At 40.3% G+C, this 21,640-nt stretch overlaps 1 protein-coding gene across 4 annotated transcripts in view; it reads right to left on the bottom strand.

Annotated features, from left to right (window-relative positions):
• Window positions 1-21,640, bottom strand: part of net — a 101,260-nt gene that overhangs the window by 70,374 nt on the left and 9,246 nt on the right. Inside the window, exon 1 of one of the 4 annotated variants that reach the window (XM_046615011.2) lies at window positions 18,073-18,809. The exons of the other annotated variants lie outside the window; for them this stretch is intronic. The gene's annotated coding sequence lies outside the window, so the exon portion shown is untranslated. Of the gene's footprint in view, window positions 1-18,072; window positions 18,810-21,640 lie in introns of those variants that run through there. 4 annotated transcript variants of the gene reach the window in all.

Genomic DNA, 21,640 nt, shown 5'->3' with positions numbered 1-21,640 from the left:
CGGAGCCAGCCTTGTTCCACAATTTGTTCAAGTCAACAGACTCCTACACCGCGAACTCGAAGTGAGACGAGCGGGACGTGAAAACATGCCTCGGAGGTTACGTGAAGAGTTCAAATCTAGTCAATCAAAAGAAGACGGAGCCAGTGCAGACAGGAGCGGGAAAAAGTGGTCATCGAAAAAAGATCCACCTTATCCGAACCACGTAACGTCCGCAGTAGTCCTGGACCAATAAGTAGCTCAACCGATTTCTTTCGACGTCTACGTAAAAGCTACAAGCCATGTGAGACATTAGTTGACACAGGAGACGCGAGGCCAGAGGAATTCGTCCTCAATTCAAACACATTCCTCGTGTTCCAAAGTCATGCTCCGAAAAAGTGATGAAAAAAATCTCGTCTCGTGTAAACTTCTCTCTCTCTCTCTCTCTCTCTCTCCCGCTCTCTTTCTCGCTCTCTGTCTTTCACCTTGAGCTACCAGCTTGTTAGTCTTGATCTTAAGTACCACTTCGCAGATACGTATACATGTATAGGTGTATATATGCATATATTATACGTATATGTTTATATATTTTCCAGAATAAAATCAAGATCACTGCACGGAATCTGCATCCCATCGCGTTCACTGTCTTCGCTGATGAATTAATTACACAAATCTTTGTTACGCGATATGCGTATGCGTTTATATGTGTATATTGCACGGTTGCAGGGATCGGAATTCACCGTTGCCAACTTGGTGAATTATGTGAGGTAAACTTATATTATCATTTTTCAAGGGCTTCGCGGTGATATTTTTCACTCGTCGCTTTGGAAGACGTCAAGTAAGTCAACAAATGTTTCTATTTTTATTTTTTTTTATTTTTTCCTTCTTTCAAGGTAAATTAGCGTTTCCCACACAGTAGTGGGAAGTTTTCTCATTTTTTTTTATCTTCTTTGCTTTTTGTTTCGACTTTGAAGTCTGTCGGCTATTCTTTGACAAACGATGAAAAATATTTTGCAAGAATTGTCAACTTCTTGCGATCTTCGTAAAAGGACACTGACTTCGATTGGTCAACTCGAGCTCTCACGTCAGCTCCGTAATGATCACCGTTCGTTAAAATGATTAAAAAATTGCTGATAAAATCTGATTGATACTTTTCATCGTACTACGGCGAATGCCGTGATCGTCAACTTTGACAAATTTCACAACATTAAACGCTCTGTCTTCGGTCATACTCGACTGGATATATTTCTGGTACAAGCGGCGAGCTCTAGTGCTGTTCGAATACCTCGCTAGGTAGAATTCTCGCCGCCTCCTCTTCACCACGTGCTGTATATAGGTATATACCAAAACGTGGTCCATTTCTATTCCACCCGCGGGGCACCTGCACGTATTTGTCTCGGGGCAAAGGGAGGGGCCAGGGATGGGGAAGGGAAGGGAAATCGGTGAGAGGGGGCGGGGGGGGGGGGGGGGAGGGGGACGTTGGAACGTCGAGATGGCGCGCGTCTACAAAACAAGGACGCATCGCACCGACGCCTTGGCGCCGACGTCCAGCTGGCATCCCCGTCACCTCGCGACGCCCCAGGGCCGCGCAGCGCCGCGACGCTGTTTACTCGCTAAATCATTTTGTTGCTCACCGTTGCAGAAATACTTGACACTTTTACTAGCCGTACGTCACACGGCCCGGTATTCGCCATATACAATCGTCGGACGGATTCGGTTAATTTGAATTTACCGCCGGCGCGAAAAATTCGACCAGCGTGAAAGAAGAAAAGTATGATGTAGGAAAGACGCTCAAAAAATAAACCTAAATCATCGTCGGAGTTGAATTTCTGTCACTCGTTGTCACGGAAGCTTATATGCTGGTTTCTTGATCAAGGATCTGCGTCAAGGGATGTTTCACCGAAAACGAATGAGGTGTCAATATCATTCGAAATCATTTCGTCATCTCCGATATCACACTGAAATCGGTAATATTAAAACAACATTCTGGATTAGTGATCGTCGAAGTAATCGTTGGTAATTACGAGCAATTATTTAGGGTTGCAGGAATCTCTTTGTGATCTTAAGTAATCGTATGTAATTTTAAAAATCATGAGAAATCACTTTATCGGAGTCAATTTTATTTGTCAATTAATCTTTCGTAATCACTCTATAAAATGTGAGTAATCACGAAATACGTGATCATGGTGTCAATTTTTGCTTAGGTGAAACACCCCTTGATTTGTGTGGCGAACGTTGACTTAGCATTAGAAAGTGGACTGGTGAAATTTTATACAAATTCTGACCCGAGTTGAGAAGTATTTTTCAAATATACGCAAGTATGATTGTTGACAACAAGTTGCGAATGATCGTTTGAACTCTTTTACAGGAGCGTTGAGTACAGATGTACTACATAACTCAAATTCGTTCCCAGCGATATGACGAAGAGTAAGATATAGTATTAATTGTAGTCACGAGTCTCTACAATACGAAATTTTATATTATAGTAACTGTTTCGTTAAGCACGCGATAATAATAAATACGTTTATTTGACAATTTTTCAAAACTACCCTGTTCTGTAATTGGTATGTAATCATTCTTGAATATTAATATTAGATTATCACGCATGTCATTATGATCCCAAAGAAAGCGTTATTCATTATTTTCAAGTGACGTTATTCTCACTAATTATCAGTTGTCACACATATGATAGAAAGTCAGAGATCGGTTCCGATAATTTATTTCTAAAAACTGGTGTCTATATATACACTAAGAGAGTTAAGCATTCGGTATAAACAAATATATTTTAACTTTATACACTGCTGAAATATCAATTACACGAATAGTTAAATCTATGCGAATAGTCGGGTATTTTTACTACATTTGAATAGTGGGATTACCAATTACATCGCTTCTCTTATTGTTGAATACACGAAATCAATTATGTATACAGGATTTCGACTGGGTTCTGAAGAGAGTGCATGATCAAAAAAACGGATGAAATTTAGCTAAAAAATTGTTGAAGATATGGTAGCATAATTTAAAAGTATTGTTCAATTCTATGAGAAAGGCGATATCAACTTTTCAACAAGATGCTCCAGTAATACGACATAAATTTAGTAATTCTTAGTGGAGAAAACGGGCACCTGCAATAAGTCTAGAAAGAGTAAAATGCACAAAACGGATCCACGGCATATGGAAGATACGTGGGACAGAAATGACTTCCTGTACGGTACAACTGTACCAAAAGAAATTTCTTACCGTGATTATCACACAGTCCCTAACTATTTTCATTCTCTAACAAAACAATAAAATTTATACACCTGGGTATGTACAATATGAAAATAAATTTTGAAGCTGTAATTCGAAAATTCAGCACATGTTGCAATTCATTCCGATTACGGTTAGTGTACTGTATTGTCTTGGTAAAAAAAAAAAAAAAAAATGTAGTCAACTAATCAGTTACTTATATCCTATTTTCTTGTAATTCCAACGATATTTAGCTATGCCCATTTTACCAGAATTCCCAACCGACTATAAAAAAATGAAACTCTCCTAAGTGTTTACTTCGGATCGTCGCATCCGGGGATGGCTAGGAAAAGCAATATCCCGGTACTTATAATACGATACCGTGGAAAAGACACGACACATCGTCTATCCGAGAGTCATATTATTCATGCACCGTGTACAGTATCGTTTTGTGCGCTACGCGCAGCTGGAGCTTTTTCTAACGTACATAAAAGTTTGAATCCTAAGTAATCGCCGTACTCAAAATCTCCGGGATTTCACGCAATACTTTTTCTCGCATTTATCATCGTCGTGCAGTCATTGTCAGAATAATGTAAGGAACCGTGCTAACGCTAACCCTTCTCAAATTAATTCGCACACCGATGACTGCGACAAACCGCAAGCGTGAGTGACGCGGTATCCATGCGGTATAAAATCCCGGCTGATACGATGAGATGAATTCATTCCCGCGTCTTGTGTTCCGCATGTGCAGTATAATACTCTGCACGGTAATAGACCAGCCTATATTTACGTCCAGACGCGTACCGGATCGAGAGGCTCTGGCACAACTTTCCCGGACTATTAAAACCAGACGATCTCCGAATATACACCCCAACCGGCTGTGTCTGCGGTCACGAGGATTCCGGATATAGCGCATTCGTCAAATCGTTTGTACCCGAGGTCCAAACATTTTGGCCGAGAGTCGGCCACCGGGGTCAACGCAATTGCCATGGTTCTGTTTTCGGTTTTTAGAATAGGCCGAGAATTCGATATCAGTTGTATCTGCCGTCATCGCCTTCCTCTCATGAGATTTTACTTACGACGAGGTAAATCTTCTCAAGTTTTTGTGAATTACCTATGTACGAAAATTCAGGCACGTATGCTTTTCAGATCCACTGCTATTTCGCAAGGAATTTCAAATCTGTTCAAGTATGTGCAAATAATTTGTGTATCAAAACCAGTTCCAATAATATTTGTATAAAATTATCGTTCGAGTACGGTGCGAAAATACAAAGATACGAGTAATTATTATAGAACGAGTCGGACTTCTAAGAAAATACAGAATTATTTCGTCAACTTGAAAATATAATACCTATACTATCAAAAGAACAAAGAATTACTGATTGTGAGTCGCTATCAGGAGAAATCACGCGCTTTCGTAAAACGTTAACAAACGTTGCAGAGAAATAGATTTGAATAAATTCCCCGACTGAAAGCTACTTCAAACGAATGATACTTCAAATGAAAGCTAATGACACTTTTACAATAAATTATCTAGAATTAACGCTATCGGTAACTTTCTTTGACTCGTTATGCCAGCTGCATTGTCATAGTGACTAAACAAATTACGAATAGCTATAGGTAGTTGTCGAGTCTATGATTTGTTACCACGTTCAGATCCTACTGTTAGTAGTTTTGTAACATTAGCTTAGCTATTAATAGGCCGCGAATGCTTTAGCGATGAAACTTCATGCAAAACTTCGCTGAAGTATTTTATAGATTTACGAGATGGCAAAGCTTCTTTGAAGATACATTTTCATACTCACTCAACCGGAATTCCTACTCCAATTTTCTAAATATTCGACGCAAAAATCTATACATTTAATAAGGCAATTAAATCAACCCGAATATTTTCGTTCTAAAAACAGTTAAAACAGATGAAAAAAAAAACGGCCAATAAATATTCTGGTGATGAAAATAGCAATAAATGAGTTTGGATATTTCAATTTACAACTGGCGAAAACAGATAAGAATTGGCAGTAAATCTGCTGAGAGTCATAAATACACCGTTAAAAACCAGTTGTAGACGAACGAGCGTTCCGTCGAATTTGAGAAATGTAAGTGCAGTTAACGCGCAACTGCAACTGGAATAACATAAATGGTAGCATGTACGATAATCTAGGACGTTATATTTAACGTGATCTTTCGGTACAATATGTACATATATATATATTTATATATCTAAATACCAGTGTCTGTTAAGCACATATTTTTGGATCAAGCGAGTTTTATTTTTGTGAAAGAATGTATATTTAGAGACACGTGGCTTGGTACAGATGCATAGCCAGGGCATATTTCCTATACACATCGGTATAAATAAATATTCAATCTCCTGCAGCAGCTGAATCCGCCCGAGATTATACGCACCGAAAACCGAAAAATTCTCGTTTTATTGACGAAGATTTAATGATCGCGGGAATCGGATGGATAAACACAGTGAATAGAACGAAACCCTCGGGTTAAGGAGACCTCGTACACCTTGAAGCGGCGTGTCGAGCGGTAGGTAAAACATCGGAGAGGGGGGCGCGATAACTGTTCATTGAAAGCTAAACTCCACTGATTAGTAATTCATTACGCCTAGGCTCGTAGTTACTTCCTGTCGTGCCTACCACATTAGCATAAAAGTCATCGCTGGCTTGACTTTACGCGTGTACCTACCAACAGGGCATGCCCGTATAAGCGACACGCTTGTAACCGAGTCGTTGGAAACGTAAGGGCGGCAGTCTTGGCCTCCAAACTCAAGGTTCAGACATCGCGGTGTCCAAATCTGATCTAACACCGTGTATCGACTTACCATGCAGGGATTCGTCGGTGTTGGACATTATGGACATATTGGCCAAACGGACATTACGTCATTTACTGACCCCAACCGACGAATCCCTACATGGCTATCATCCTGGGCCACGAACTTCAAATCGTGTATTGACTTACTGTGAGATTCTTTCTTCGGAACCTCAACGAATCAAAATTCTTCGAATTACGTTACATCCTCGACTGTATTCACGAGGATGACTCGAGCCCTTCGGGTTCTGGAGAAGGATCATTATTATGCGTCCCATGGGCCGGGCGCCAAGGAAGGAACTACATCTCCGGCAACAACGAAACCATCTTGAAGGGAATCGCATCGTACGTACGTTATACTGTTATGGTATACCTGCACCTTCGAAACTCTGGCGCCGTCCGGTTGTTCCGGGCGTCGTCGTGACATTTTATATGCGGAAGTGAATGCATGATCATCGAGAATTCGTTATTCACTGTTATAACCTGAGTCACCGGGAAACAAAGAGACACTGGAAATGCATTTCAAAGTTTGAAATCAAAAACTACTGTCATGCCAAGAGGCGAAGAGAACGCGGAAGGATAAAATTAAGATGCATCGTTGGGTTAAGTTTCTGGATTGTCGGTGCTGATGGAATTAATTTTTTATAATTACACTATTAAGTGGATCTTCACAAGGTTCAAATGGCTTCGACCAATATTTTCATTTCGATCAGTCGCCGTTCAATGAACGATGGAAACACTCCTCTTCAGACTGGAGTTTTTCAAGTAAACTTACGTGACACCCAATTCTTTTTCTCGAGCCATTGCCGATCATCTCAGATTTGTCAATCGGTAAAAAACATCTGGCGAAACATTCCATACTCGTAAAAATTGCTCTAGACTGAATAAATTGTATCTGCAAACAAGTTCCGTTTTTCATATGAAGTGATTAATCCGACAGCTCGCAATCATCGCCCGTCGTATCTCAACCGGGAAGGCTATCCATTCGCACTACGACTGTTCCAGTTATCTCGGGGACCGTTGCAGGTCGTAGATAAAAAGTGAGTAAATCTCCGTGAACCGGGACAACCGGGTCTATAGATCGGAGCCGGAGTTCCTTCTGTTAAAAATTCCGCAATCTTAACCGTTGTTTACGACGCGTTGGTGGGTCGACGACTCTTGGACGATATTGCATCTCGCCCATCGAGCCCAGGTGATTCCAAGGTAGGTGAGTGCGAGTAACCGAGTGACATCATCGGGGCGACACGGTAAACCGGTCAAATAGTCGAGACGCGATGTGCAGGGAAGGGGAGAGATCGACGCAAATCGCGGCCCCTCGTTTCTGCAAGATCGACTATTTGCGGAGTGGATCCGCATTGTGCAGCCGCATGCGACCGCCTCGCTGTGTCGAGCTGTCCGACTCCGGACTCTCGTGTATCATGGCGCCAGCGCAGTCGGCCAAGCCGTCCTCCGGAATGCAGCCAGTCCGGAGGTTCGCGCCAAACCCGGTCGCCGGTGCTACCGTGCGACGTAGAACACCTTTGCGTTCCTAAAGGCACGGTTTGCCGAACGCCTGCAATGCAGGGCCGCCAACCGTTCCCGCCTTTTCATTCGACGCGCAATTAACGTTGCAGTCTCCGTGTGAACAAAGGTTGGGTTTATTTCCTGGGGCTGCCCGATTTGTCGATAAGTCGGAAGCACGGTTTGTTAAAAGGATCGATTAATTGGAAGGACCGATTTGTACAGCAAAAAAAAAAGAAAAAAAAGAATTGGAACGGCCTTGGATTAATTGATCGATGATAAAAACGATTCGTTGATATGGATGATCGATCGGTTGGTAGAAAAAACCATTTATTTTAAGAATCCGATTAATCGATCGATAGGAAAACTGTTTTATTGGAGAAACGATAAGTTGAAAAAACAATTAATCGAAGTCTACACTGAGAGAAATTTTTAGTTTCGGTTACCGCTCAGTCTGTAACTATTTTCATTTTTTACCACAATAGAAAAATATAGTTCTAGGCAGAAAATGAAAATTAGTTTTCTAGCTGTTACCGGAAAGTCTAGTATCTCTCACTATTCTTTCTCATTACGATCACCGTTACTATATTTTCTTGTAACTGTTGCGAGAAATTAATGCTTGTGCAACAATAAATTAATGCTAAAGCCTTATTTAACTAAAAAAGTAGAGTAAACCGAACAAATTGATTTAGCGTTGCAATTACCAAAAAAAGGATCGACAATATCGCAAAATGGTTACGCGTATCTCGTTTTTCGTAATTCCAACAATATTCGAACAGTTTTTTCAAGGATACCTGTTTTACTGAATATTTCTAGTTTCTGTAACAATTGAAATTTTTCGCAGTGTGCAAAAGAGACGGATGCAACCGACTGACAAATTATCCGTTACATTGATACCGTGAAGTGTAATAAATTCAGACACTTCTGCACGTGTGATTTGTACGAATATCCAACTCGCACACCATGGTTCGATTGGTTTTAGATGGCAATATAAACTTGGTTTCAGTGCGTGAAACGCGGTTGAGCACATTCGCATGCTTTGGCGATGACACGTTTTTGAATTGTCGCAACATTTATCTTCACTTCCTGTTAATAATGTATGTCAGGACTCCGAGATCAATTTAGGAATTCTTCGAAACATTCGTGCCTGAGGAACGATAATTGCTTATAAAAAAACCAACAGCTAATCGCAATATTTCACATTAACATTCTATAATTTTTGCACACGATACAAAAACCATTAGTTACGTCAAGAATGAAAGAAATAAAAATAAAACTTCTCAAATAAAAATCTAAGAATTAATTTACAGGCGTCTGTCTCTCTACTATAATCGCTGTTAAACTATTGACTACAAACGCGATAGGAAGAAACCTGCAAATCGAATTCTTGCGTCCGAGAATCTCGTTAATGACAATTATACGTTTCGGGCTAAGTTCGCGATACGTCAAGAAAGATCAAAGTTTCCTGTGAATCATCTGTTCGGTACAGAATTGCGAGGGCGATGAATTCTACAAGATTCTGCATCTCTAGCCTCGACCGGTCGGGTTATTCGCGTACTCATATCATTATAGAGGTACAGAATGCGCACGTGTATACAGAATTACTTGTGTGAGGTGCGTCCTTACTCATTAGCAGGATTTACTTTGGTTTAAGTAGAGTCGCGTTGTTCGCGAGTTGTAGCTGACGTCGTTCGTTACGCGGCAGTGGCACAAGGCCGAACCGTGAAAAATAAAATATATGTATAATTATAGTCCGAGAGTAAATATACAGGAAAAATTTGACGCAAGTATGAATACAAGACATCCATAGACGTGTGAATATTTCCAAAACTCAAGCTGGGTTAAATTTTCTAAAAGAACATAAAGATCGTGAAACACCTGTGTATTTCACCCAAGCCAAACCTGCCAGCTGTCATCGTGAGAAATTCATGAATATTTTAAACCCCCGTGTGTATCTTCTTCGGGTCCCTGGTTCAAGAGAACGTTGGAGTGTTTTTTTTTTTTAATAAACACTAAACCGCGAAAAATTTCGAGAAAAATAAAATTCTAAGAAGAGAAATACGCGATTCGGTAAACGTGGGAGTCGCTGAATTATTCTTTACTCTTCGCGAGAACTTGAACGCTCATCCGAGTCGAGAAACGATTTCTTATTTTAATACCCGCGGTAGGCAGATAGATGGTATGCTATCCGGCCACGTATGCTCGTAGAATTAACGCAATTATTCCGCATTCCTCCTATACTGCAGTTTCTCCGTTTCAATATATGCCGACCCGTATAAGTACAGTCTATGATTTGTGCAAGAAATTCCATACGATGGTAACATAACGTCGCGTCGTATAGTCTAGATTTTATAGAACTCTCGTCATCGAAGTGGAACTCGCACATTCTGTCTTATCGTACGATCTCAAACTCCGCGGCTCGGTCCGACGAATAGGTGCCTTTGTTATACGCCAGCGATCGCTGATCTTAAAGCTCTGTGATCTTTTGAACTCGCGGCTGCGAGAAACCTGACTCTTTGAATCAAAGAGTAATTTCTAGCAGTTGGCGATGCTGAGCACCGCTCGTCAGTCCGAATAAACCGACTCACAAATCTGCAACATTTATCACGAGTGCAAAACTGCTTGTGTCTTTAGCGGAAAATTGACAATAATAGAAAAAAGCTTCAGTCATTCGGTACAGTATCAATTCTTTTGAAATATGAATCGATCAATAGTCGTTGAATAAACTGGTCAGTAGGTATAAATGACTCGAGTACGTACCAAACAGTGAAAAGGTTACCGAATATATCATACGATGTATTTAAGCACAGTTAGGTACCTAGTGAATTTTTAGCACTGATTGTGAGCAGCGAGTGTAAATCGAATCAAGTGTGCTGGCGGTGAAAGCTTGGATGCTTTAAACGTAGAAAGTGCTCGAAACATGTCCGGACGATCGGGCAATTTGTTCGAATTAGTAAAAAGTTTCATTGACTACGTGAACATGTCTAACGAAATGTTCATCGAGCCGACTAGGGTTTATTTCGAGTGAGCTGATCACATTTTGAGAAACAGTTGCACGATCCGAAAAGTGGCATTTTAATCAGTACCTAATTTAACTTATACAGACGGCTCTTAATTCCCGCTGTATGGGATTAATTGAACAATTTAGAACGTTATGGGATATAGATCTATTCGATAAGTCGAGCCGGTCGAACCGGTGGGCCTGAGATCCATGCTTGACCAGACTCGTGAAGTCGAGTCAAAGCGAGCATACAAGTTACGTCGTTGGGTTGCCTCTGTCTGGGTTAACGAACCACGAATCAAGTGAACCCAGGGTTACACTTACAGAGGCGATGGAAGTCAAGACGATAAATTAAACACGTTGTACACAATACCTAATTTCCATTGCGTAATGGCGACTATCAAATTGGGGGCTTTAATTATCGATACTATCCGTTGGCGAAGGTGAGTCCAGGCAAGGTACACACCTACTTACTTATCTCGTTAGTCTTTCTTTTATGTGCGGCGCCCACTCGCGTTCAACGATTACCGGTAAACGGTCCGCCTGATCATCTGCTCGCACATGGCTCGAGGAACAACGTCGAAGCTCCTTCCATAATACGACGAGCCCAGAGCAAGTGGAAAACCTTACAGTACCTACGTATGACTCGATATGGCTCTCAGCGATCTCTTCGGGGCGGTCGGCTGGTCACCGTCAGGTCGGGACTCTGGCGCCAGTAAAGAACTATGTCGTGATTCATATGCGCTACCCACCGCGGCAGAAACGTAACGTCATTATATTATACTTTAACGCAATGCTCAATGGCTAGAAGCAGCGCCGCTGCCAGGCGAGAGACTTAATTAAATTCAGTCACGTTCTCAAGAAAGTTACGACGTGTGGTTTGTCCAGTCCCTCGAACCTGCCAATAATGGCCAACTCTACATGACGGATCTATGATATTGTATTACATACGGTACCTAAGCACGCGATGTGTCGTGAGTAAATGTGAAGTGAAATTTTGAAGCTTTGTCAACTGATGTTACCGACGCCTTGAAGTAGCGTCTTTGATGTCAAAGCGTCGAATTCACACTCCTCTCTCTAGTATTATGGCATCTTATTGTTGAACAAAAAGTTTCGTTTGTGTGAGAAGAATTATCGCCGAGCAAGTTGACGGTATTGCGATATGAGGTAACGATTGACATCGTTCGATAAATTTCTTAGAACTCTACGAGAAATTCAATCGGATCATTCAGTTCGAGAAAAGACCCGAAATCCATGAGTCGGGATTCGATATCTCTGAATCCCAAACCCTAGATGCTAAGCGCTGAAATTTTCCCCAACATGCTAAACAATGCATCTTGTAAATTACAACCAATTGATTGATAATCTCATAATTTCAGATATTGTGCCACGGTAATAGTATAAAATTCATTTCCCTGGCTAGCGTGTAACAGTTCTTTAAAATGTTACCTATGATTAGTCTCGCGCCGATACAACGATCATTATCAACGGCACAGTAATTAGTCCTATACACAATTTGCGAAGTACAAAGTATTACATTTGTGAAAGCGTAAAGTGGCATGTGTCTCGTACGTTAAGTTTCGTTTCTAATATAATTATTAAAGAGTTATGTTCTATGCAGTTATTATTTCCAGAAAAACCTCGTGTTTGAATCTTTAGGGTATACATGGTCTGGGAGTTACAGCCGCAGTTTCTAATACCGATAGTAATGAATACTAAAAGTTTTCGAAAGGATTCGATAGTTTTCTTTATATATCGCGACGTAAGGTCGTAACCACCAAAAATGCGATTTTAGTGACGAAAGGGTGTATAATTTTTTTGTTTTTTTTTTCACTATTCGCTTTGAAAATGATCCGAACATATAATTCAATTGGAATGAAGCATTTCAAAATATAAAAGCAAACGGTCGTATGTTAGGCAAATACAACCTTTTTCCATTACCGAGTACACGTGAAAAAAAACATATCAAAACACAGGGTCGTAACCACCGTTGTTTCTTTCCAAACGCTTTAAAAACCATTGAAACCGATAGGTGAATCGAAATCTGCGAAAATTCATAAATCTTAAAAAAGAAAATTCTCGTAGTTAAAACGACAAGGGTCGTAAGTGCCAATTTTTTTTTTTTTTTTTTTTGCAAGCGCTCAAGGATTACTAAAATAATTATCCAAATCGTCAATTATCGGAATGACAAGAATAACAATAATAACTTTTGGCGGTTACGCTAAAATGCAATTACCGTACCAAATAATTTTTACAACTTTTATCAGGGCCAAAAAGTCATATTTATCAGCACATACGACAATTTGCATTTAATTAATGAATTTATACGTATGGCCGAGAAAAATGAAAACAATTATTTTGGCATATACGAACTTAAGGAATTAATCGATGTAGGTTTATATGGTTGAATCAGTAGCAGAAGGTCGTAATTCGCTGACCCAGCGTGTCATATATATATTTGGTGACTTCAGAAGCGAGGAAATTTCTTTGTCGAATCGTGATGGAACGGGGGTAAGAATCTGACTAGATAAATTATTGAATCGTAGGTTGAATAAAAGTTTACGTCTGTATCTCAGTCATTGCTAACGTGGATCGCTGATAATATTTATTATGAATAATGATGAAATAAATAAAATCACGTCACATCAAGCACGGCCGATCGAAATACCGACTTGTTGAATATTCGCTTCTACGAATTCGGAACTTTTTTCACTTTCGATAGGAAGATACAAACGTATAAAAGCACACGCGTGATCCGAGGTGACCTATTCCATCGATTATCTTTCCGTAAATATGACACGATTCGACAACGAAATTTTCAGGAGACAAAAGCCCGTTCTCACGATCCACAAAAAGTCTGTCTCGATTTGTAAGTGATTTTATCGGTCGGATCTGACGTAACTGGCCAATGAAATGAGCGGCCTCTGTTGAACGTTGAATGTCCAGAAGCGCTGTAAGTGCTTATGACGTCATAAAATGGATATTTACAAGCCAGGTCCGCGGCTCCTTAATTAAACTGTTACTCAATTTCAACGTTTCTGACCGTATTTGATGTTTTAAGCCTAGATACGATAAAAAAAAATGTACGCCCTTTTGCCTTTTTCAACAGCAAATGGTCGTAAGATGGCGCTGACGACCTTAATCCCTTAGACACGCAATATTATACAAATTGGTATAACCATTAAAACTGTCGAAATAAATACATCTACGAAAAAAGTTACGATTCTTCATTTTGCCATTCTCCTCGAACGAGAATGACTAGCAATTTTTCAGCAGCTTACATTTAAGTAGACTTTTTGTCCATACAAAATATCGAGACTTGAATGTTTTTGAAAAACGAGGCTAAAGCTGCCAGCCAGAATTAGCAGGTAAACATTCTAACGTTCATTCGAATAAGGTAGTGAAGTCGAAAAATCCACATTTTTCGATATACCTTGAGCACTCAATACCTACTTTTATAGAATTACGAGGATAAAACTGAAATGCATTCTTCTATTTTCAAAAAGCCGAACAGGTCGGACTGCTAACCGTGGCTGCCAGTTCCAGCTTCACTTTTGAAAAATGATCGTCCGTTGCATCTGCACGTATCAGGTGGGCACGTATACGGCAGGTACACTTGGGTACAATGAATCTGAGACGGCTAATTTTTTACACTAGACAGTTATGTTGGCAACACTGAGAGACCTACAGCGCCATAGTCGGCTGAATGCGAAACAAACTCAATCTCAACAAACATAACATAACCCATGACCGTCGAATCTAACCTTAAAATGCCGCGGGGATAATGACTTGTTAGATCGACACTTATTCTAAGGTTAGATTCGACGCTCACGGGTTATGTTATGTTTATCGAGATTGAGTTTGTTTCGCGCTCGGCCGACTGTGGCGCTGTAGGTCTCTCAGTGTTGCCAACATAACCGTCAAGTGTAAAAAACTAACCGTCTCAGATTAATTGTCCCCAAGCGTATCTACGAACGAAGAGTGACGGAACATCTGTACGTGATCGGCGACAGTGCTCTACAATGAAGCCAAATTGCACCAGAGAGATAACTTTCTATAGTTTAGTGGGGGCTCATTAGGTGATCTTGTAACCACGCAGCGTGCACACACCTTGATGTCGACGATAAAGGCGACTTAATCGCGCCGGCCTGTCCCGTTCTAACAAGCGCAGTTCCCGCCACCGGCTGCATGCATGCAGTCTTGGTTATTCGAGAAAGGAATAAATCAAAGATTTCCTTCGAGAAACAATTACGTTCCCGCGGCGCTGCGTCCGGCGCAGGTGATATCCGCGAGCTATTTAGTTTAGGCTCCTATCGGGAATATTCCGCTCACAAACCGGCAACACGAGTTAACGGGGTCAGGTGCGTATAACTAATGCGCGCCATCCCATCCCATGAATTCATGTATATACAAACATTTACACCCGGAATATACATATGAGATGTATATACATATAACGGTGCAGACGGTTGCGTGGTCTAAGACCAGCTGGGGTTGCGGTGCATCCTGAGCGACTGTTCCGCTGCATTTCTTTCCTTTTCTTAGATGCTAGAAAAATTCAAGTTTGCAACTTAGATTTTTGTCTCAGTTTTCGTCTGAATCGCTGCATGTACATGCGTACATTTTTCCTCAAATACGATTCACTTGAAATTTTTAATCCATGGGCTCTTGAGGTCGCTGATTACGAATCCGAACTCGAAATCCGAAAATTCATAATGGTGGATCCAATATGGGAAAAAAACAAAAACAGTATGAAAATTTTTCGTGTATATTATGTTTGTGTAAAAATTGGCATTCGGATTATGATGTTAGATTAGTAGAAAATGCTTTTTTTCATGGAAACGTACGAATTTTGACCATTTGTTTACACATCCTATTTTTGCAATAAATAAATAAATAATCTTTTTTTCATCTTTACACTTAAAAATATTTCAAAGACCGTGTGGAACTAAAAAACTCGGCAATTGTTACAAAAAAATTAGTTGTATAAATAAAAAGCCTTAAATAAAAAAAGGTGGGACGCTGAGCGTGTCCTAGCGTGAATTAAAGGGTGAAACTCCGACGTTGCCTGAGGTACCATAATTTTAGTGCAGTCTACCGTATAAATAGCTACACTAATCATAAAATGTGACTATCCCTTTTTCCGCTCATAATCAGTCAATTTTTCTTTGAATAGCTGTCATAAATTCGACACATTTTTTTCTGACTTAAGTCGTTTCGCCGAAATTTTTGATTCTGTAACACTCTCGTAATATGGCATAATTTTCGTAGTATTGTTTCAACATTCTCAGCAAAGAAAAATGCCTCGTGATTAATATTAATATTGATGATGCATATCCGCATTTCAATATTAGACGGTCATTGACTGTCTTACGAGCTTCGCATCAGAAGCATAAGATTCCAAAATGTAAACACACTTACAGACATTCTTACAAGTTGTGCTCGAAGAGGAAGAACACTTTCTATATTCACACATTCTCAGCAATTCTCTATCAAAATATTTATAGATTCGTTCTATCGAGAATATCTGCATTTCTTTAACACTTTTATTTTACAAGTATTCCACAGCAAAATTCTCGCTTTTTGTGAATGCTAGTTAATTCCCGTACAACATGCATTTACTATTTCATTATCAGTAGCTGCATTTTTCGTTCATGTATCGTCAGAATTTTGCGACCAAATTCAAATTACATGGAACGTAAATTGCTGTTTTATCATTGATCAAAAAACTAAATTCCTTCTATTATAATTTAATCGCTATAATATTTAGGAATAAAACTAGCTGCGTTTGGGCCATCAGATCTCCGATGATCAGCCCAATTGAATGTTCTTTTTCACCAACAAAAAACTGACTAGTGGAAGAAATGATGAAATTGATTTCAACCGTTGGTATAATAACTACAAAATTACTGATCGCGACAAAATTTACGATTGTGATTAACGCCAACTGCCCTTAGCGAGATGTAAAATTAACGATTTTTACACCTGAATTATTTGTTTCCGATGTTCAAGCCAACCGGCCGAAACGTTCGTCCAACACGCATGCCAATTCGCACTATTAAGAATTATGAGAAAACCCAAAACTGATGATTAAATTTAGGACACCTTATCCCTTGACTTGGTTTTGTCACTTTCCATTGTTTTAAACATCCGATTTTAATTCCCACATCGCGTATTACGAACAGGAATACAAAACTGATCATCCAATTCCGAACAGTCGAATCGCTTGTGCGTTATTAGTACTTTTCACAATTGTTCGGCGATTTTTCACGGTGAAAAATTTTACTTCCAATTTCTGACGAATCAATATTCCGTCAACATCCATCAAGATACAACAGAAAAATTTCAAATAAATAGAAAAATTCGTTCCACGAACCGCTTAAACTTCATCCACATTGAACAAGTGTCTCTCTACTTCTCTCTTTCTTTCTGTCCGTGGGTATTCAGATGCTAAACACGAGAAGCGGAAGAAAGAGTAGAAAAGTGCGCATTCGTTCACTCGGCCGAGAAGCCTCGACGTCTAAATTCGGTTCGTAGGGTACCAGATGTCAGCAGAGTGATGCACCAAAGGTTATTAAATATGTATGTGTGCCTGCGTTTCTTGGTCTAGATGTTTATACACACCAGTGGTAAACTCCATACGGTGGCCATGTGGTTCGTTTATTGGGCTTTGTATTGTCACTTGGCTGTTCCTGAAGCTATAGCAATATCCAGCAGCCTTTGGGTTTTCACCGGGCAAAGCGTTCTTGTATGGCCTGCATGTTGCGCACTCAAAACTTTCGGGCATTACGTTTTTCCGAAATTTCGTTTCCTCAAGTAACACGTGTTGTCCGTCACGTCGGACGCTACGTTTTTTTCTCTATATTATATTCTTCTCTTTTCCCGAGACGCCAAGGAGTCCATCCGTAACATCTGTCACGTTTTACAAACATGCCTCCAATATGTCTCGGCTAACTAACTCGACGAGTGAATTTCGACCATGTGGAATATCCTTCAAGAATGTTCACGATGCTTGATGCAATTAACGAACGATATTCCGCAATTATCTCGACGATTAGAAGATTAGACGACTTCCCTTCTATAACGGTCAAATTATGAAAACGGACTCAAAATGCACAGGATTTATAGGAAACGGCCGATCGCTCATCTAACACAGCATAAAATAAGCTCAATGTTGCTTTTTGTTCAAATTATATTCTACCCTTAGTTCGTCGGTGATGCAATTACGTAGGTACGTCCGAATTTTCCAACCTCGTAAATAATGCATATAGTAGTCGGTAACTTCAACGAGACAAAAGTTTACCCGTTTACTCGATACATGCAGTTTCGCTAAAAGGTTATAAATGGAATAAACCTTGTTTTTAACGTTGGATAAATCGGTTCAGTGGTTTGTAACTTATATCGCGTTTGGAAACATGTTTTTTATCATACAGGCAACAATATAAGAATAATTGGAGCCCGTAATAGCGAAAATGATATATTGCTCTCAGCGATACTCTGAGAAGTTGCTATAAGTACATGATACATGGCGTAATAATTGCACTCACCATCATCGGACGAAAGACATCGTTGCGACTGCAGGCAGCTGAATCGTTCACGCCTCCGGGTACAGATCACAAAACCATCGGTAACAACACGAATGTGTTACAAAACTTTCACGGTGTTAAGTTGAGAAAAAAATGTAAAAAACTATTTTAATTTTTACGTACATAGATGTACGATTATACGAAAAATACGCGACGATGTAACGGGGCTCGTTTAATTTTAATTTATGGAAAGCATCGGGATCCGTAATATACGTACACTGAAAACGAAGGAAAATAAAAAGAAGAAACGCATATGCATATACGACGGTGCTGCAGGACACGCAGGCTTGCAAGGTGAAATCGCACGTTGAGTGTGGTGAATAATTATTACTCGACTGCAGCCGTGAAGTACAGCTCATTAATTCGTCAATAAGTTTAGCCTAGGGGCGCCGTCTCAATTCGCAATAATTAACATCTCTATCTCGAGATCTACGTCGAAGGGGCGGGCGAGAAACGCGTCAGGTGCGACTCGGAAGAGGCCTGAATGAACTCGAAGGAGTCGGCCGAGGGAATTGGAGCGACGGAAAGTCCCGGTCGCAGCACGCGCCGGAACCGGAAGCTGGGTAAGCACGCGAGCAGCGTGCGCACCGCGTGTCTCGCGTTAAAACTATATCTGATATACCTAACAGCGTGCAGGAAATTAGGGTACAAGTATTATATTTTACTCGAAGGGTGACCCGCTCCCCTCGCACGACGGTATACAATGCGCGTATGTGTCTACCTAACTGTATAACTCTAATTACATGCACGGAAAATGGAAGACATCAGACGTCACAGGCGTCAAATCAATTCCACGAGTATTGAAATTCGTGCACTAAAGGCTTTGTCAACTTAATTTTGGTAGCATTTTATAGTTAAATTTGTTACAAATTTTTGTCGATTTCTGTTTTTCATTCTCACTCCGCAGCGTTAGTCTCGGATTCATTACGTTTTCGGATAAAATTATTCCGATGATTGTAATGATTTGTCGCATATCGCAGGCACTTCACAATATCTCGTTACCACTTAACTCACTAAAAATTTATAAATCATACTTGACAACTGATTCTATACACTCGCGAAAATTACACGATGTGTTATTCACAATGGTCTCGTTAAGACTGACGCGTCGTAGATATTTTGATTCTGGATTTAGCGAGCTGGACTTTGAACTTGGCAGCTTAACGTCTTGCCGTTCCGTTGTATTTACATATTTGGGTGTCGGTGTACCAACCTTCGTACACACGGATATAAGCCAACGAGTGAAACTGCGGACGCGATATCTCGACGTGAGTAGAATAATGCAATTGCTCGCAAGCTGGTACAAATACTCATCTGCAGCCGGTTCTTGAACTGGTTCAAAACGAGAGCAGCTAATTGTCAGAACACGGAACGCCATAAAAAAATTGATACCGATCTCTAGAACCAGAAAATTAGCGACAAGTTAACGTTAATGCATGCGAACGACGCGCATCGCGTGGATCTGATATTTGCACCACTGCAAACTTCGATCTGAAATCGAACAAATCGAAGTGGGTACTTAACGAGGCACCTCTACGGTACTTTCTCCGGTAACACCATGGCGACGGGTACTTACTACATACCCATACTTACTCGGTAACGATAAGCACGAGTAAAAAGGCAGGAAAATTAGGCCGTTCCGGGGCTGATGCAGTCAGACTTGATCAATGGCCTTCCGAAATAAACACCTGTACGTTTAATCATCGGTTATTTGTAGCTATTATTAGGTGTTAGCGACGCCATATCGCCCGTCTACCTCATTACGTTTCAACGTGCAGGGTACCTTATACTCTTATGCCTAGGTGTGTAGGCGCATGTCTAGATCGATTGATCATGCATGTACAGATGTACCTGCCTCATTCTATGATGCATCGCCGACGCCTCGTATTGTATATTACAATGTTCCTATCACACACACCGAAAGAAATTTATTACAGTTGTCGTTACTGTCCAGTCATTAATTATTTTCATTCTTCATTTTTGTCATAGCCATACTCGATGACTTGAAAATTGGCCGACAAACTTACATGAATATTTCTGATGCAACGTTACAACTCATCTCGGATAAAAGCAGACGGTCCAGATGAAAACTGGAGTAATACTGAGCAGATGATTCTCTCGATGAGGTTCTTTGTTCCCGACTTCTCGCATCACTAGAGCGTCAAACGCTCGGCAACTTCATCTGGTGATTTTTAACTATGTAACTCGGGTTCAAAAATTACACATTTCTCACTTAATTTTTGAATGCGATTGACATGAGAAGATTCGCAAAGAATCAACGATTATATGGATGAAAGATACCAGTTTTAAGTTTATTACAAGCTTTGACATTCGACAAACGGTATATGCTATTATTCTTTGAATCAGTTTTATTCGAAACGACGATTGTCAGAACATTTCATACGATAACTTCAAAACCATTTTGCTGATTTACAAATTAAAGACGTATTGAAATTCGATAAAATCACGGAAAACGTTTTGAAAAGAACAAGCACCGCGAGAATATTGGAATCTTTGGTTTAAATAACAACTACGAGTACGTCAAACCTTGGTTTACCGGATTATTTATTTTCCATTTTAAAAATTTTTTATCACAGTTTACGGACAAAAACTTTATGACGTGAAAAGTGCGGACTTATCGAGAACTCTATTACCTGCTAAAGATGTAATACCTTGAACGATTATGAACCGTTTCTCAGATTTCAAAGCTTAAAAATAAAGATAAAATTGCGTCTTTCAGCAGTACGTCATTTGTGATAATTTGCGAATCTTTCCGTATAAATAGCAGCCAGATTCAAAGTTGACTTAAAAATCGAACGTGATATGATAACCACCCTCCTTGAAAATTACCTGTTATCAATTCACAATTGAACTCGTTTAAAAAATTGTACGTTTTCGATGATCAGCGTGAAAATCAACTTGAACAACATGTCAATTTCAAACCAATAATTTACATGCTGCTCAAAGATTATTTCCAGCAGGTGTATAGTATATCTCCGATGCATGAACAGGCGCGTGTGTTACGATATGCATATAAAACGCAGGCAGTGAAGAATATCATTGTGCGTTACCGACACGGTTCCAGAGTCGGCAGGTACAGGTGTTATTTTTCATTTCCGATGCCCAGGTATCGCTTACTCGGCTGACTCGAGCCGCTTTCAAGGTGCACCGAGTGCGCGTTACAGCGGCACAAACTCGGTTGATTCGAGGAGACCGGAAATCGCTACAGAAGTTCGAGGATCCAAGGTAATGTAGGCACAGCCTGGAAAAAAGGGGGTAAAAAAAGGAGAGGGAAACTCCGCTGCAGTTCTTCCCGAAAATAAACACCTCCGACGTGAAAAAACGTTCCGGCTGTGCAGGCGTAACGTTTGACGGAATCCTCGGTGCGTGCAGCATGCTAAGGGCAACAGACTCCTCGTTATCACTTATCGTTAATCTTTATTAGGCAATTTTAGTGCGGCACGAAGACAAGCTACGTCGCCGTTTAAAACTAATAAATTTTAGTAACCGTGGTGCGTGGTGCGGCAAC

The sequence above is a fragment of the Neodiprion pinetum genome, chromosome 1 (assembly GCF_021155775.2).
Source record: "Neodiprion pinetum isolate iyNeoPine1 chromosome 1, iyNeoPine1.2, whole genome shotgun sequence".
Lineage (NCBI taxonomy): Eukaryota > Metazoa > Arthropoda > Insecta > Hymenoptera > Diprionidae > Neodiprion > Neodiprion pinetum.
Note: the sequence above shows the minus strand (reverse complement) of the source record. Positions and strands in the feature narration are given on the sequence as shown.